At 44.9% G+C, this 6,941-nt stretch overlaps 1 pseudogene across 1 annotated transcript; it reads left to right on the forward strand.

The window, feature by feature from the left end:
- Positions 1 to 1,272: 1,272 nt before the first annotated feature.
- On the forward strand, positions 1,273 to 6,568 carry LOC144708914 (ferric reduction oxidase 2-like; annotated as a pseudogene). Its single transcript, XR_013582894.1, has 8 exons — positions 1,273 to 1,623; positions 2,081 to 2,180; positions 2,262 to 2,522; positions 2,904 to 3,138; positions 3,234 to 3,561; positions 3,939 to 4,179; positions 5,215 to 5,911; positions 6,171 to 6,568. The product of XR_013582894.1 is annotated as a ferric reduction oxidase 2-like (transcript).
- The last annotated feature ends 373 nt before the right edge of the window (positions 6,569 to 6,941 follow it).

Below are 6,941 nucleotides of genomic sequence, written 5' to 3' on the forward strand. Positions count from 1 at the left end.
ACAGAGAACTAGCGGGAGCGAGGGTGACACAGAGAGGAGAGAGAGCGAAGGAGAGAGAAGGAGCAGGAGAGGGGGAGAGAGGTCGAGAGAGAGAGAACGAGTGGAGAGAGGGAGAGACGATTAGTAGGAGAAAACGGGAAGGACAGAGGAAGAGGGTGAGCGAGGGCGAGAAAAAGACGGGCGGCCGGCCACGGCGGACGCGGCCGGAGACGGGCGCCGACGACGGGCGGCGGCCGGCGACGGGCGGCGGCGGCCAGAGACGGGCGCCCGCGGCAGCCGCCCGCCACGGGCAGCCACGGTGGAATCCGCCCGCGACGGGCAGCGGCGGCAACGGCCAGCGATGGTCAAAATGCTGACGTGGAGTCCACCTGGCGTGGATGCTATCGTGGAGTCCACCTGGCTACCACGGTGGAATCCACGTCAGCATTTTGACCATCGCTGGCAAAAAAAGAAGACGCCACTTGGCGTCTTCTTGTTGGCGCGTTTTATATTTTGAACAAAATAGAAAGTTGGTGCTATTTTTTGAACAAAACAGAGAGTTGGTGATGATACGTAGTATTTCCCCTTTTAAAATATACGGAGGAGTCTATTTCCGCAGGTGTAACTTCCATCATGCGTTACCCCATTCTGTGGCTGAGCTATCCCCAATATTTTAAGCTTTCCAAAACTTAGACAATACCTCGACGTATTTTTTATTCATAGCGACCGTTGAGATTCAACGGGACACAGACGGTAGTACAACTAGTACAAGAGAGCAAATCAAGCCCCATCCAAAGAGAGGAAATACAAGTCCTCATCTATCTAGCTACTTCTATAAATCAATTTAACCATTAATATCTTACATTTATATGTTTAGTTTCCACGTCCCTCGTACTACAGTGGTCGTACTACAAAGCGAGGGGCGTGACTCGTTTTCGGCCTTAATGCACTTGAGTTGTGACGGCCTACTTTGGATTAAACTACTAAAGTCAACGCTCTTGACGAGGCAAGAACAAGCTATGCCCCATCTGAAACGGGTCCTTCCTAATTCATGGATAACAGGGTTAATTCTCCAAGCCATTGGTTAGCCCTTCTTCCAACCCGCATTTACCTGTTGTAAGGGAGACTGAAAAATCAATTTTAAGCGAGTTCCATGACAGCAACTACACCTTTGACGTCCTCCCTTGGTTTAAAATTTTGTTTCTGTCTCTCTCTCCACGAATTGCCTCAAGCAATTTATCTTTGTTAATCATGCAAAGGCTGGGCATGCAGCCTCGACTGCTTCGGAACAATGGTGTGGATAGAAAGGGACGATAAACCACTAGGTGACAAGATATTCTTATTTGTTGTGGCTGCAGAGACTTGCCGACGCGTATATATTTGCCGGTGTAATCGCAGAAGTTCTACAGGGAGGACGGAAGAGCACGAGAGGAAGAACAAGGAAACGACGTTTGTGTCATTACGATATTCTGGGTATGGCTGGGACGATAACGATGCTTGGTCGGAGTATGAAGCTTCTGGCATGGTTTGTGCTTGCTGGTTGGCTGATGATATGGATTATGCGACCCACCAACACGTATAGGAATGTTTGGGTGCCCAATCTTCAGGGAAAGCTTAATAAGACTACATACTTCCGCTCGCAGGGTGGGGAACGAATCCGGCGAGATACTGGATATTTTTATTTATTTTTGCTTTGTTTTCTTTAGCGTTGATATTATTATTGTTCCTCTTCTTTCTTCACCCTGTGCTAATCACTATTCGACATGATTCATTCCCTTACGTCTTTCCCCCCTCCATCTTCTTCTTCTTCTTATTCTTCTGCTCTTCGTCCTCCTTATTCTTCTTCTTATTGTTTGTGTTCTTCCTTCTTATTATAATTATTGTTCTTCCTTCTCCTTCTTATTATTATTTTTCTTCCTTCTTACTATTATTCTATTGTAATTATTAATTATTACTCTTTGTATTATCAATAATGCGATTTATGATTGCTACTAGAACAATTATTATTGCTACTAGATTTATTGTAAGACCAGGTTCTTCTTCCTTAAGACGTTTACCTTCATTATCTTTATCCTGATTATTTATACGATACCGACTGCAGGAATGAACATCTTGATCTACACTTTTCCCATCTTGTTCATTTCTCTACTTGGCTGTCTATACCTTCATCTAAAATCAAAATCCCACAGCACGAGCCAGAGGTATTTTCGAGGTCATGAAACGTTACTAGAATCAAACATATGTATACCAGCTATCGGCTTCTCACTTATTATCCTCTCCAGAGATCAAGGAGGTCGCCCTATGATCGGACTAAGCGATCGGCTTGCAATCTGTGGAAGGCCCGCTGTGTGGACGGGGCCGCTGGGGATCGTTTCCTGGATGCAGCTTTCCTTTCTCATCATGTTCATCGCATTGCTTGTCTGGACCCTTGCAGTTTATTTAAAGACGAACTTTGACCGGCTAAAATCCGGTGGGGGAATGATGCACGGTGGGATGATGCATGGCGGAATGCACGGCGGTGGTATGGCTGACCAACCCTCAATGTATGAAAACTTCTTGCCTCATTCTGCTCTCCTCGCATATTTATGCTACCCATCGTTCTATCAGTCTATCTATAAATTCATCTATAGATATATCAATCGCATTATCTACCTACCATATAGTTATTTATCTATTTGGTTATCTACCATCTGATATCTATTCATCAATGTATCTATCATATCATCGATCTATCTACACATCTATCTATTCATCTATCAGTCAATCAATCAAGCTTTCTCTCTATTTCTCGATCGATCGGTCGATTGATCGATCTCTCGATATATATAAACATATATCTATATTTATTTGTCAATTCATCAATCCATGCGTCTTCCATCGGTTTGCGACTCCATTATATTTAACTCTTTGTCTCATCTGTGCAGGGATGTGCGGAGGTTAGGAACGGCTTCTTTTAGATTGGCATTCGTAGGGACTCTAAGCTGCGCTTTCCTCTTCTTTCCTGTAACTCGGGGTTCCTCCATTTTACCGCTATTCGGCCTGAGCTCAGAAGCCAGCGTGAAGTACCACGTGTGGCTGGGTCACATCACCTTGGTCTTCTTTGCAGCCCACAGCTTGGGCTACATCATCTACTGGGCCATCATCGGCGATATGTGCGAGGTAAAAATCTCTGGAGAGAGAGAAAAATAGAGAGAGAGAGGGGTGAAAAGAATATTGCAGATAACTAATATCCTGAAGGATCGCGAGTAGTGCAGATGGTGGAGTGGGCAAAGGATGGGGTGTCTAACGTAGCCGGAGAGCTCGCCATGGTCTTTGGGCTGGTCCTCTGGGCCACGACGTTCAGGCCGATTAGGAGAAAGAGCTACGAGCTCTTCTTCTACACTCACCAACTCTACGCGCTGTTCATGTTCTTCTTTCTCTTGCACGTCGGCATCTCCTTCTTCTTCTTGGTTAGCCAGGGAGTCTACCTCTTTCTCCTCGACCGCTACCTCCGTTTTCTGCAGTCACAGCAGAGGATCCGCGTCGTCTCCGCCCGTCTCCTTCCCAACGAGACGGTCGAGCTCAACTTTTCCAAGACCCAAGGTGATAAACACTTTACAAATTTGATAGTCAGAATTCATGATAATTTGAACAATCTACATGCTTGAATGGCCATAACGCGGAATGAAGACGTCCATCATGATTTTTTCATCTTCTCTCGTTGTATGTGCTATATTTACAAAAGGACGATGATGAGGTACGATGACGATTGCGTCTCCTCATCGTTGGACATTTTAGCTCCCATATTATAATGATGTAACCAGTCTATTGGGACTTAGATAGTCGTCAAAAATATACAATAATACATTATTTTCCTGTCAAGGAAATTAAACTTAACACAGCGCACTTCCTACTTCTTCAAGTATCTCGTTCAAAGATAACGCCTTATTTAACATGGTTTGTTTGAAAATATATGACAGGGCTTAAATACACCCCCCTCAGCTACGTATTTATATGCGTCCCGAGTTTGTCGAAACTCCAATGGCACCCATTCACCATCAGCTCCAGCAGCAACCTTGAGCCGGAAACTCTGAGCGTGATCATCAAGAAAGAGGGAAGCTGGACCCAGAAGCTTCATCAGACCCTATCCTCGCCCTCCCTGCAGCGTCTGGAGGTAGCCGTGGAGGGACCCTACGGCGATTTCTCCACGGAGTTTCTCAAGTACTAACCGAAACCCGTATCTTCCACTTCAGCTTTAGACTCTCTCTCTCTTTCTCTCTCTCTCTCTCTCTCTCTCTCTCTCTATCTATCTATCTCTCTCCCTCTATTTCTCTCTCTCTCTCTCTGCCTCTATTTCTCTCTCTCTCTCTCTCTCTCTCTCTCTCTCTCTCTCTCCCTCTCTCTCTCTCTCTCTCTCTCTCTCTCTCTCTCTCTCTCTCTCTCCCTCTCTCTCTCTCTCTCCCTCCCTCTCTCTCTCTCTCTCTCTCTCCCTCTCTCTCTCTCTCTCTCTCTCTCCCTCTATTTCTCTCTCTCCCTCCCTCTATTTCTCTCTCTCTCTCTCTGCCTCTATTTCTCTCTCTCTCTCTCCCTCTATTTCTCTCTCTCTCTCCCTCTCTTTCTCTCCCTCCCTCTATTTCTCTCTCTCTCTCTCCCTCTATTTCTCTCTCTCTCTCTCTCTCCCTCTATTTCTCTCTCTCTCCCTCTCTTTCTTTCTCTCTCTCTCTATCTCTCTCTCTCTCTCTCTCTATTTCTCTCTCGCTCTCTCGCACGCACAGACTCTCTCTCTCCCTATATGTATATCCATCTATCCCTCTCTCTATATGAAGCTATATATATAGATTGATAGATATAGATCTATCAATATATATATATATATCTCCCTCTCTCTATAAGTAGCTAATTATCTCTATGCATTCTCTATTTCTCTATCGCTCTGACTCTCTCTTTTCTCTATCTGTCTATCTATCTATTGAGAGAGAGACATCTCTCTATATAGTATCTATCTATCTCTCTCTATCTATTCATCTATCGGTCTATATCTCTAACTATCTACCTACCTATCTATCTATCTATCTATCTATCTATCTATCTATCTGTCTATCTATCTATCTATCTATCTATCTATCTATCTATCTATCTTCTATCGATCTATCTATCTATCTATCTAATCTATTTATCTCTTTCTGGCTATCAATCAGTCGCTATCCATCTATCTCTTACACCAGAGTTAAAGGTGTTACCTGGTTAACGTCGCAGACATGATTGCCTGGTTCTGGTGAGCGGCGGAAGCGGGATCACGCCCTACTTTGCTATGATCCAGGAGCTTATTTTCATGAGCGCGACTAAAGGGGTTTCAGTTCCCAATGTGCGGCTAATCTGCGCCTTCAAGACGGTGGCAGATCTCTCCATGCTCGATCTTCTCCTCCTCTCCACCGACAAGCTTGACGCCTCCCGGCTCGACCTGACCATCGACGCCTACGTCACAAGAGAGAAGGAGGCCGGTAAGGTCGGTATTAAAACAGTCCAGACTCTACCGCTCAAACCGCTGCGCTCGGACAGACCAATCACGGGTATCCTCGGGCCCAATAGCTGGCTTTGGCTGGGCGCGGTCATTGCTTCGTCGTTCGTCCTCTTCCTCTTGCTTCTGGGCATCGTTGGCCGATACTACATCTACACCACAGAGAAGGAGTCTGACGCTGAGTTTTCGACTTCCATTGAGGCTATTTTGGCCTTGATCTTCATGTGCGTCTCTATCACTGGCCTCGGCGGCGCTGCCTTCCTCTGGGCGAGGAAGAACGCTTCGGCTTTGGCGGCGAAGATCGAGAACTTTGATGTGGTATCGCCGATGGGTTCGCCCAAGTCTGCTTTCGGTAATGCCGAGCTGGAGAGCCACCCGCAAGAGGTCTTGAAAAGGGCAACTACGGTGCACTACGGGAAAGGCCTGATCTTCAGAGTAAGACAATCATTGATTCTTGTTTCTTGGCTCTCATATCTTGTCTGCAGATAGATATCGTCTTATTTTCTCATTAGCGTTTTTAACTTTATGTTGCCTCCTAGAGTTCATCACATTTCAGGACTCTAACCAGCTTACATAAATTACTGGTTAATGATCTATTAAAAATCTTACAAACGGGGATATATAAAAGGAATTATAGAGAGAATATTTTTCATGATTTCAGTGTTCTATTGTATGCTTTTTTTCTCGTCCGCAGAAATATTGCTCCAGTTCGAGAAATGGGACTGTGGAGTTCTCGCCAGCGGCCCTCGAGGGTTGCGAGGTGATGTGGCGAGAATTTGTTCATCTGGGCTGGCAGACAACCTACACTTCCATTCCATCAGCTTCACATGGTGATTTTCACACAGAAAAAAATCAAGCTCTGGTCAGAAAGCTGCAACCAAATAATTTTCTGTCGCTTTCAAAAGTCCATAGTTTCTACTGCTTGCGTGCCGGAGGGGACATGAGCGACTTTCGTCACCCCTCGTTATCCGTGTGAGGGTTGTTTCGCTTGTTCCTTGTGGTTTACTCGTGATAATCCACTGTTATGCCAATGTGGAATGATCGCATTCTCTATATGCACACCAGTTTCCGCAGAGAATACCTTTCGAATTATATTTGCACGTATCACTTATGGGTTTTCAGAACTCTTTCAGGACACATAAATAGGGATCTGACTTCCCAAGAAGTCCTCGGAAATCTTTTAACATCAACCCGCAGACCGCTAACCCGCAGACCGATTCCTCTATTAAATTAAGAATATTGAGATTTAAAGTTGGAAGCCTGTATGTATAGAGACATGGCTGAAAAGAGAGAAGACACAAACATTTTAAGTGACATCGCGCCAGACTAAATCACCATGCACGCAATGAGCTTTCATGTTGATTTGACGTAGAAAATATTGTTCCAAGTCAGTATGTAAAGAATATATGAAAAGGAAAACTCCATTCATATGCTAATGAAAGTGTTCTAAATGATTCAATCGTAT

This window comes from Wolffia australiana, chromosome 10, assembly GCF_029677425.1.
Source record: "Wolffia australiana isolate 7733 chromosome 10, ASM2967742v1".
NCBI classification, from domain to species: Eukaryota; Viridiplantae; Streptophyta; class Magnoliopsida; order Alismatales; family Araceae; genus Wolffia; species Wolffia australiana.